Below are 11255 nucleotides of genomic sequence, written 5' to 3' on the forward strand. Positions count from 1 at the left end.
GCTTAAGCGTTTCGCCGTCATAGACTTTTTAAAGTTTTTATTTGCCGTTTCATTGTATAGCTGTTCCTACGATAATTTGACTTTTTCAGAAAACTTATTTTTTAACAAAATTCCATTTTGAAAATCTAGGGTAGAGCGTTGATTAATCAATTCTTTCGAAAAGCTTTATGGAATCTTTAAAGCGAAAGTAGCACATCATTCGTCATGAAAAACTGAACGAATTCAAATTCTAAAACCCTAGAATTTCAAAATGGAATTTTGATAACAAATAAGTTTTCTGAAAAACTCAAATTATCGTAGGAACAGCTATATTTCATTGTGCCAAAGATCCATCAAATAATTGTTCGCCACAATTCCAAAAGCTTTGGATAAATGAATGTGCTAACTCATTTCTAAGATAATGTGTGTATTTTATTTTTACCAGCAAAAATCTGTAGCATTGAATCAATGCCAGTGAACAGATGTTATTTACATTTGGTCGATAAATATTTAAATAGGGATTATTATGTACTTGTAACAAGAGCAACAGAAAGTATTAGCAGCATTGAATTAATTTATATGAAACACACGGCATGTTTTTAATATACATGTTCCTGTGGGTGACGGTATTTGATCTTACAAACGGTATGTCTTATGGCGAGCACGTCGAATCAACATATAAACACGAATGGCCAAGCTCAAAACTTGCCAACAACTAAACTATTATTAGTTGGTGTGTATTGCTCTCTCTCTCTCTCTCTCTCTCTCTCTTTCTCTCTGTGTGTGTACGTGTATTTATATACATGTTCGGCTCTGACACGAGATTAAGGCACCTGAAACACACGTATGAATCTCAGTTGGTGCTTATCGCCAGGAACATTTTCGAACAAGCGACAGTGTCGTTGTTATGTGTTTTGTTTTACACACGAACGAAACTATTTCAAACTAAGACCAGCACTGCCATGCTATCCAACCAACATCTCGATTATCCGTAAATGTCTCGGTCGTACAATTACATTTCGTCGTTGTGTGTATTTATGGTATTTCGTGGTTTTAGTTTTAATATTGTTATTTATTTGGCCACACATTAAACACCGAACGCATCTCATATACACACAGCTTCACATCCACCAATTCAGGTGTCATAATTAATATTCTGACCGCGTCATAAATTCGTATGCTGCATGTAATTTTATAGTTTTAAACAAAAAATGTATGTGTTGCTCTTCTCATGCATGGAACATGGTACATAGAATGGGCTACTGTTTTGCAGTCAGACGTGGTGAGTGCTAAGGATGGCTTGAATATGATATTAGAAGTAAAACAAGACAACTCAAAAGCAATAATTGTTTGTTGTTCTATGCGGACATCCATGTGTACGTAGCACATATTGTACGTCACTTTTCCATGACAATTGCAACAAAAGGTTGGCAAATCATTGCACACTACAACGTTTTTGGTTTGTACAAAAAAAAAACGTTCATTTCTTTCCACATTGAAATTAAATGAAATGGAATCTGTTCAATTATCATTGAACTCTTTCCATTACGACGAAAATCAACGGAACGCATGAAAGCCATTTGAATAAATCTTGTGAACGGATTATTGCTGGTATATTCTCGTTTACACAAATGAATCTGAGAACATTTATTTTACTTGTCCGTTTTAATTAATTTTCTAATTTTATTAGTTTCAATTCGACAGAGTCAGCAACTCAAGTCACCTGTTTGTATATATATGCACAGGCACACATCAATTCGAACATTGTGAATGATTGCCAACGTGATGTGAAGTTGTAGCCGAGAATTGCCGAGAATCAAGTGCAATTTGTGGAGTGAACATCTCGTGATTGCCACACTATATTGCAGCAAATAGTACGATGCAAAAGAAATGAATGAGAATTAAATGTACCAAAAATAAAAGTGTCTTTAACTTAACTGTGCACAAGAACCGATACTTGAATCGAATGAGCTGAACTAACCATTGCAATGGATAGTTGACATCACGCGATCTGCGTTTATATTCGTACAATTGTCGTTCTAACAGTAAAAATAATGTTGAAGGGCATTGTCGGAGAAGGCGTTTGGCAGTAACAAAGTGACATTTGACAGAAAATCGCAATTTAAATTTATTAGAAAAATTTGATTTGATTTTATTTCTTGCTATCGAATGGTAGTTTTATGCAAGTATGAACAATGCGATTTCCGTGCGAAAGAATATTAGTAAATAAGAGTGAAATTACAAAGGTATTGAAATGTAGATACTAAACTATCAATTTTGATAAGACAGTCAATTTTTCACCATATTTACGTAGCACCTTCTTCCAAATTGGCCTTCATACAACCAGCCTTCCTGCACACAGTTCTCAACACACAACGTAAATGAATGTGTGCTTGTGTGTCTGTGTGCTCACATTCATGTATTGCTGGGGACATGTCGACAGAACGTGCATTTTTAGTGCTAGAAAAGCAATCGATTTGATAACAAAAGAATGTATCGTTCTTTCTTCGGTTCAGCTTTTTGCGAGATTCATTGTAACTCGATTTGATTCGATTCGATTCGATTTTTTTTTCTCCGTCGTCTTCGGCTCATCGTTCCTATCGACCAACTGATGATATGGAATTGAGAGGTTTTTATCGTTGCCCATTGCTTTCAATTAAATCGTCTTCATTTCGGGCTTTTTTTCTTCTACCCATCGATTTTGTCATCATTGGAGTGTGTGTTGTAAATATATTCCTTTTTCTATCTTAGTAATTGTCTTGGTTTTTTTTCCCATCCAGAAACAAAATGGAAATATATTATAGCAATACAGCAGCCGCTCGAATGATGCCATTTTTTTTTCTGCTTTATATTCAGACGGAGATAGAACGTTGTCAATAGAAAACAGAATACGATGTACGTGTAACCACACTTTTAGGAAGTGCACGAACAGAATTGGTTCAATTACTTCGTACAAAGAATATGCTCTAATGTTAATCGAACCGAAGACCAAACTCTGTCCATTAGAGACAGAATAAAAGTTGCAATATTGTGTTGTATTTGAGTAATATTTGACATATTTGATGATATAAGAAGCTCCGTTCGCATAATAATCGATTGAGATTTAGCTTTAAAAAAAATTCAATTCAAGCTGCGGGATGTGATGCATTTTCAACATTTTCATAAATTGGTTAATAATTTTCAATTATTTCCCCTCACCAAAGCAACAGAGACGACTCTTTTATTTTGATCCGGAAAAAATTCCAAGTCTTATCATATAATTGTTGAACGTTGTATACTTTATCGACTGTTCCAAGCTATACAATCGATGGAAAACGAATGATTTAACCTGAAAGTGGACTGCTGATTTGTTGGCTGTATACTCATTCCGCCTCAATGTGAATTGAATCTTTTCACGTCTTTATTTATTAGAGTACATGATCTAGTAAATTATCATACCATTGTCATCTGGTTCACCACTTGCAACCAAGAATATACCATCGAAACGAGTATTTGCGTCTGTGTTTTAGTTGCGGCAAAGTGTGTGCTTGACGAATATTGTGCACAATCAATGACCGAAGACAGGATGGTCGAATGATCAGACGAAACCAGTTCAGTATAATGTCTTTTGCGCATTTTACAGTCGCTATCATGAAAGGTATGGGAGAGAGGGAACGAGAGAGAGACTGTGATGCGTCAACGCCATGCAATGTTTATCGTATCATTTCATAATTGACATTTTTCTGGAAAATTAAAGACATAATTGAAGGCAACTTATAAATAGAGATGCCATCCATGGCTTCAAATGAAGATGTGATGGAACAAGGGCCGAAACAGCATAAGATCTCCGCTGAAATGGGCATTTTGTTACCAGCAGTATTATCAATCTAACACGACGAAAAAGGTATGCCTGATATAATGTGAAGTCAAACTGGCGAATGGAAAATTTAACAAGACATAAGACAAACACAAACATTATTGCGTTGTCGTTGTCACTGTTGATTCAAATGAATGTTCAAATGAATGAGTGGTTGTGTCATCATCCTCGCTCTTTGTTCCTTTCATACGTGTTACGATCATCTCGCTAATTGATTCGAATGAAACTTCCAGGAATTTTAATTGGGCCTTTTTTTCTCTCCCGCTCCTTATCATTCGGAGTGCTTCCTTGTTATTTTATTTTCACCTGAAGATGTTGTAGTGTTTGTGTCTATGGCTGTATCTGTGTCTGTATTTGTTTTCGTTTTCAACGCTTGCCGCGACCAAGTTCAGATTCCAACGAAACAGAACCATTGCAAAAATTACAAATGCGCACACACATTCCTTATGTAAACCACGTAAATGTGTATGAATCTGAAGAATTAAAGCGACTAATTTAGTTGTGTAACGAGTGTACGGGTCAGCGTCTATCACAGTTAGTTTCCGCTTCATTTGAATTTGGCCTTTTCGAAGCGACATAAAATGAATCGCATTTCGAACGGAACAGATGGTAAGCGCTTTTATCGGCCGGATTCTGCCGAAATACTCGAGTAAAGATAGTATCTAGCGTGGTGTTTATCTTAGCAATGCATTGAATAAATATATCCAGTTCATTTCGGTGATTTCTCTTTCGTCGTTCCATTGCCTCATTAACGGTTAACGCATGTTCGAACTCTCTGCGAACAACTTCACTTGGCTGCAGAAAAATCGACAAAACCAAATTACCATATGCACAACTATGCACAATGCACTCACTCAGATAGAGATTGAGTGCATTGGAAGCGTGAGCGCGCGCGCTCTCTCGATGGCAGAAAAACAATTTTACCATTTTGATGTGATTACGATGAAGTCACATCGTTTTTGTTTTTGCGTAGCTCTAGCAGATTTCATGCTCGAAAAGAGTGTGAGTTTATTGGTACATCGATTATTATATAGAAATATTTCTGCGTAGTGGCTTTGACTTTCCCCTCTCTATCTCTCTTTTTTCTTCTCACTCTTTCTCCCTCTCTTTCGTTCTGTTTCTTTTCGTTTTTTGCAAGTCAGGAATTTAAACGCAAACCATGGTTCATACGGAGCGCAATGATTCGATCATAATGAGAAACTACAATATGTTTTAATACACAAACACGTCGGTTGTCATGGAGAACCAGTTCTGCTTTTCATTTATCTCTAGTATATGCATACTATAGTGCATAGCAATGCTATCGCAATATTTTATTCCATCTTTCATTTGATTTGGTGTGACCAATAATTCGTATTTTCCACCTTTTTTCTATTCAGAAATGAACGACTGCATTCAAGTGAAATTAGATGTAATTAGATGTGAAAATAAGCGATGAATTTTCTTTTTCAAACGATTGATCTGTTGCGCAAAATGAGACAAAAAAAAATGAAATTCTTTCCAAATTAGTTCTAGAAATGGATCTACTTTGGAAGTAGTTTATTTTTCTGATTCCACATTTGGATTCATGTCCATCGTGCTATCGGTAGAGACATAACAAAATAAATCCGAATGCTTCCGTTTATGGTTTGGGAGTTTTAAGCAAAAACAACTTTTTGGCATGCTTGCACAAAACAAAACAAAACCAGACAAACCAACAAACTAAATAAGTAGCCGCTGTGAAAGAACAAAACAAACTTTTTTACTTTGTTCTCCACCAGCATTGTGCACTGATAACATTAACTTGTTTTAATTTTTCACAAATGGTATGTTCTATTTTACACCAGATATTTGTAGTACATTCTCGTTCAGACGATTTTCTCAGTTTCGTTTGATTCAACGGTTGATATATTGACTAAACGATTTGTTGTTTGCATTTTCAACCTTCCGACAACTAAATATTCAAAACTATTCTACTTTAAACTTTAGGTTTCCTGACTTCCCTTTAATAACATAATCTTTCATTAGGACGAACTTTTGCGCACGCATCATACAGAATTTGTCTACTCCCACCATACACCAAAAGAAATCGAGAATTAGGGACATCATTTCAAACAATCTTGGCGACACTAAACACGTCTAAATGATACTAGAGTTCGATTCTTCATGGAAAAGTTCATTATAGTGAGTTCGTTTGTCAACCATGGACATTTCGTATGAAGAGTGTCGTTACAGATACAATATTTGTGGATTAAAATACTTTTTCGCCCACAATGGGGTGTGCGGAAAAGTAGAATAGTTTTGAATATTTAGTTGTCGGAAGGTTGAAAATGCAAACAACAAATCGTTTAGTCAATATATCAACCGTTGAATCAAACGAAACTGAGAAAATCGTCTGAACGAGAATGTACTACAAATATCTGGTGTAAAATAGAACATACCATTTGTGAAAAATTAAAACAAGTTAATGTTATCAGTGCACAATGCTGGTGGAGAACAAAGTAAAAAAGTTTGTTTTGTTCTTTCACAGCGGCTACTTATTTTTTTCTTTTTAAATTTAATTCACAATTATTTCGCATCAAACATATTGTTTCAGGTATTTTATATGCTTCCCTTTATCGCTAAGGCTGTCATATACAAAACAGCAGTATGTTCGTTTCGAAAAGATGGAAATAGTTGAAACTCCAACGCAAGCATTCATAACACCAGCTAAATACACATTCATAATTTATAAGATTTCTCCGTTAGCAATTGCCAACCATGCAAATGTCCAAACCGTATTGAATGCATGCTAAAGTGAAACATACCGTAATACAAACGTGTTTTCGTATAGAAGTTTGCTAATTTAATGTTAAACATCGATAGTCCTATCGGATGGCAAGTGAAAAATTCATTTGAGAAAATAAAAAATGCTCAAGTGTACAATGCAAATGTCCAAACTATTTAGATCAGTGGAATGCATACTTGTTGTCGTCATTAGGCATTCAGCAGTTGGGCAAAATACAAATCGATACTTGATTATTTCATCTGACTGGATTTTGTGTATATTTTTCATGTAATTGCTACAAAATGTATAGTACTAAATAAATCCTCCATTCAAGTCGAATATAAGAGTTCGCTCTAGCCAGTTGAGATGAATGATAGTTTTTTTTTGTTGCTTTTCTATTGGTCTGGCAACGAATCCTATCTTTTTCGCATTTCCGACTCAGATACGTCAGTCAAGCAGTGATTTTCTTTTAGCTCGAAAATCGAATAAAAAAAATAGAATAAATAGGAATGATGAATGATTCCGTCTCGTTTCTTTACACGATTTGAAACCTCAGCAAAGATACTCCTTAAAATTGACATGAAATGAAACTTCATATAATTGGACATGCATAATCGCGAACATGAAGTCGAAAAATTAAGTTTGATAGCAATTCTTACATTGGCCTCAAAACAAAGCGTGTACAATTCGGATGAATCACTAAATACTGCTTGTTCATCGGTAACCAGAAAGTTTACACTGAACATAAATAAATAAAAAAAAGAAAAATATCATCACAGACGAATGTGTTTGGTTTGCGTTTGCATTTGCTTGTGCATGTCTCTTACTTCTTTATGCCATCGTGCACTTTTCCACGCAAAAATGTAATAATCAATATCGGCGATGCAAAAACAATTTTCATTTCATCAGCACACATAATTTCCGTTCGATTTAGATCACGAAATCACAGCAACAAGCACTCATGCTTAACTGTAAACCCATTCCCTTTTTTCGTTTCGGCTCATATTTTTAGCTTAATGTAATTTGTGCACGAGAATGATTCGACAAACGCTGAAAGTCATTCGGGTTTCATTCATATTCAATGGCCGTCGACATTTTATCTCCTCGAAAATGCTTTAAATATCGTGACATCATTGTCGGTGGAATGAACGGTAAGTCGACATTTTGATTTCTTTTTTTCTTTTTGCGTTTGTAACGACAGTACGACATTATCGACATATTGCTGTTGTTGCTTTTCGCATCAAGCGGATTTATACACGCACAATGATTCGCATTGTCCAAAGTTTGTCAATGTATTTTGAGTGAGCGGCCCTTATCAGCAATTTTCGAGTCTCTTGCGACTATTTTCCCGAGTCAAACAATTTCAAGTAACGGATATAAAACGATTCTAAACAGTGGGAAAAAGGGACGCGACAGAGCGACACAAACACGCACAATATGCAATCCATGTAGCCAAAGCGAATTATTCCGTTTCCCAATGTCGTGTCGTAAATTATCATTTTCGGGGTCATACAAAACAGATTGAATTCTTCATTTTCCCGTATTCGCTTCACAATCAAAAGAGCGACGAAATGAAGACTTTGAAATGATCACGATGCATGTTGCTTTCTCATGATGGCTTTGTGGCCTTTTTTACATGGTTTGGTACGGTCCATGTACATGTGCTTGTAATTGTGCCTGTTGTTTCATTGTGTTTGTGCGCACACAACTTCCTTTAAACATCACCAGCCACAATGAAATTTCTTTTCTTTCGATTCTTTTCATTTAAATATATATATATATATAGAAAATAAAAATACCATCATTTATACTTATTCAGATTTAATTCTCATTCTCTGAATAAATTGTTTTTAATTTTTCTTGTTTTCCATGTATTTTGTGCTTTTCCGTGGCATCGCATGGACTGGTTAATAAGAAAAATTAAACGAGTATTGGAACACAAATAAATTGGGTTTTAGTGGGAGGAGATGGCTTTATATCGACGCTAACTGATTTACATAGATATTTCTCGAGTGACCATCATGGTTTGACCGAATAACGTGAAAAATTGTGTTAAGATTATAATGAGCTGGTCAGAGTAGAAGGAAATTCAAGAAAATAAACAGGATGAAAACATATGTGAATTTGGATATTGCTTTGCAGCCAGATCGATGGCCTGCTGTACTGTTACGTATACATATAGAACCCAACACATGATTTATGTCCGATATGCTCTTTTGATTTGTAAAACAAATTTAAATAATTTGTATCACAATGTGTTCAACGTTTATGTTTTGGACTCTTTTGTGATCCATTCGTCGGGACGAAAAAAAAAAAGGTGCATGGACTGGAAATCAACAACAACACCATCAACGAAATCCGGGAATCGAAAAGCATCACAATGCATCTTCTTATTCATATTTTGTTGATGGCAAAAACGTTGGTATTTACGATTTACCTTTTGAGGGCATTTACATGCTCGTGTATGAGTAATCTGTTCGTTTTTATCTGGTTGCTGGTGAAGTGAGCAGTCGAAGGCGCGACGATATATTGGTGGCTATGATAATGTTGTCGATTCTTTTATGATGATTATGTCGATGATTTAGGCATTCCATTATGGACACACAGCGGCCAGAAATATTAATCGAACATTGTTTTTTTCTTCTCTTTATTCTATTACACACACGCACCCACAAAACGAAATCTTTCTGTGTAGTAATGTTTGACCAAATGCTAACCAAATGAGCTACTTCAGTGTAATGTTTATTGATATTTCGATCGAGTAGAGAGTGATTAACAATTGTCTTCTCGGCCGTAATATTGTGATCAAACCCCATATACATGTACCTCGATATTTATACACACTACACACTTGAACCGTGCATCGATGCACGCACATGCGTTCTTTTTATTGTGATTGAAGTAATTCAGGATCAAATAGCCCAGTTGTTGCGCATCACATTATTCATTTCACATTAATTCGTTTCTAGCCGTTACGCTTATTCAACCCATTCCCTTTTATTTCGATTAACTACATCAAAAGCACAATGTAACGAAATTCCACATCAAAATATTTATTGTTGCACTTTTCTGGTTTCCTGCTTTTCTATTTATTTATTTTTATTTCATTTTCAACTCTTTTTATTTTTCGTCTGTTCCTTTCGTTTCATTCGTCACACTTCAATCATTCGAAGAAGTTCCACTGTGTGTGATGCGAATCGAAGAACGTCGACTATACTATTTTGAATAATTTTTTTTTTTCGCACACAGACAGAGTGAAAGAGAGATAGAGAGAGAGAAAAAACAATGTAGAAAAATGTACGGTTAAAACATAAAATTCATAAAACAAAGAAAAGAAACACAGCGAGTCGAATAATTAAACGTGCATTGTGCAATTTTACAACGGAGAAACATCACTTCGTTCACATTCCATTTGCTGGGGCTGCTTGTATATGTGTTTCGTTCCCAGCCGGTTTTATCCGCTCACCTTTTAATCTTAACGAAAAACGACTGAAATTACGAAGAGAAACTGCACTGTAAACCCATGAGATGTTTGCATTCGGTTTTATTGCTCGAATTTGATTTTGTTAAGAATATTTTTGTTTTCTTGAAATAACCATTTGAATTCACAGCTATTGGTCACATTTCAATACGAATTATCGTTAACGTTCGAAATATTTTAACTAATTTGTTTTTCGTCGTTAACTATATATTTGTCACTTGTTACGATGGTCAGCCGATAAATTCAATCAAAACAATCAACGGTTTAATTTGTGTTCTTTTTTTTATTCAATCGGCAAATTTCAATTCAATCCGTTCGCGATTCAATTCCAAAATGCAATTCGTTAAATACAGTTTGATGCGATGCAAGAGACTGTTAATCTTTCGCGAGTGCGAAATGAATGCTCTGATGCGAGTGAGTGGTGCAACAACAGACCGCCGAATAAGACCAACGGACGTTAACTGAATGGAATTAATGCTTTTTGTTTGGCCGCAGCCACATCAATTTTTATGTGTTTCGCTTTTTCAATAAGCGATTATATTTGTGTCGTTTATTTCGTCTTTTTTTTCAACTCTGCTTTGTTTCTGTACACATGTATAGTGTAAAGTGTGTAAACTGGAGTGTGTAGTGACTCTACAGTTTCAATCGTCGGCGACATATAGGACGAGAAATTATAGTCTATACATACATAAATTTGAGATGAAAAGCACATAGACATATGAAGGCGAAGAGCGAATGAACGACATAAACATAAATAAATATGAATGTGCTCGTGCGTGTTGGCTGAGCCTGTGTGTGAAGCAGCAGCAGCATCGCATCGCGCTCCTATTGGCCTTGTTTATGTGTTGTTGTCGATGGAGAATTGAATCGAAGCTCGAGAAGCGTTGAGTAAAAACAAGTTAAGAGAGACGAGAGATCTCCACTATCAATACTGCATGCCGAACGCTTGGTACATTCTCCCGCTGTTAGTTCAGCTGTAACCATGCATTGCTCGATATGTGTGTGCGCTAAGAGATTTTTTTTTGGTGGAAATAAGCTTGCATTCGATGTTCTGTGTATAACATCGGCGTAACGAGAGTGACCGAGACGATATGGATGGTCGAAGGCGGATTTGCCAATGAAATGCATCCGATCCTGGCGAGAATAAATAAGAACCATGAATCCTTACAAGTGTGTAACAGTGTGCTCTTTAA

General features: G+C 35.7%; 1 protein-coding gene across 1 annotated transcript in view; it reads right to left on the reverse strand.

Moving 5' to 3' along the window:
* Positions 1 to 10564, reverse strand: part of LOC129578973 (EGFR adapter protein-like) — a 26352-nt gene extending 15788 nt beyond the window's left edge. The window contains exon 1 of the mRNA XM_055468387.1: positions 9019 to 10564. The gene's annotated coding sequence lies outside the window, so the exon portion shown is untranslated. The remainder of the gene's footprint in view (positions 1 to 9018) is intronic.
* Positions 10565 to 11255: the final 691 nt, after the last annotated feature.

The sequence above is a fragment of the Sitodiplosis mosellana genome, unplaced genomic scaffold (assembly GCF_009176505.1).
Source record: "Sitodiplosis mosellana isolate CC-2019 unplaced genomic scaffold, AAFC_SMos_1.0 Smas_scaffold_6226, whole genome shotgun sequence".
Classification (NCBI taxonomy): Eukaryota; Metazoa; Arthropoda; class Insecta; order Diptera; family Cecidomyiidae; genus Sitodiplosis; species Sitodiplosis mosellana.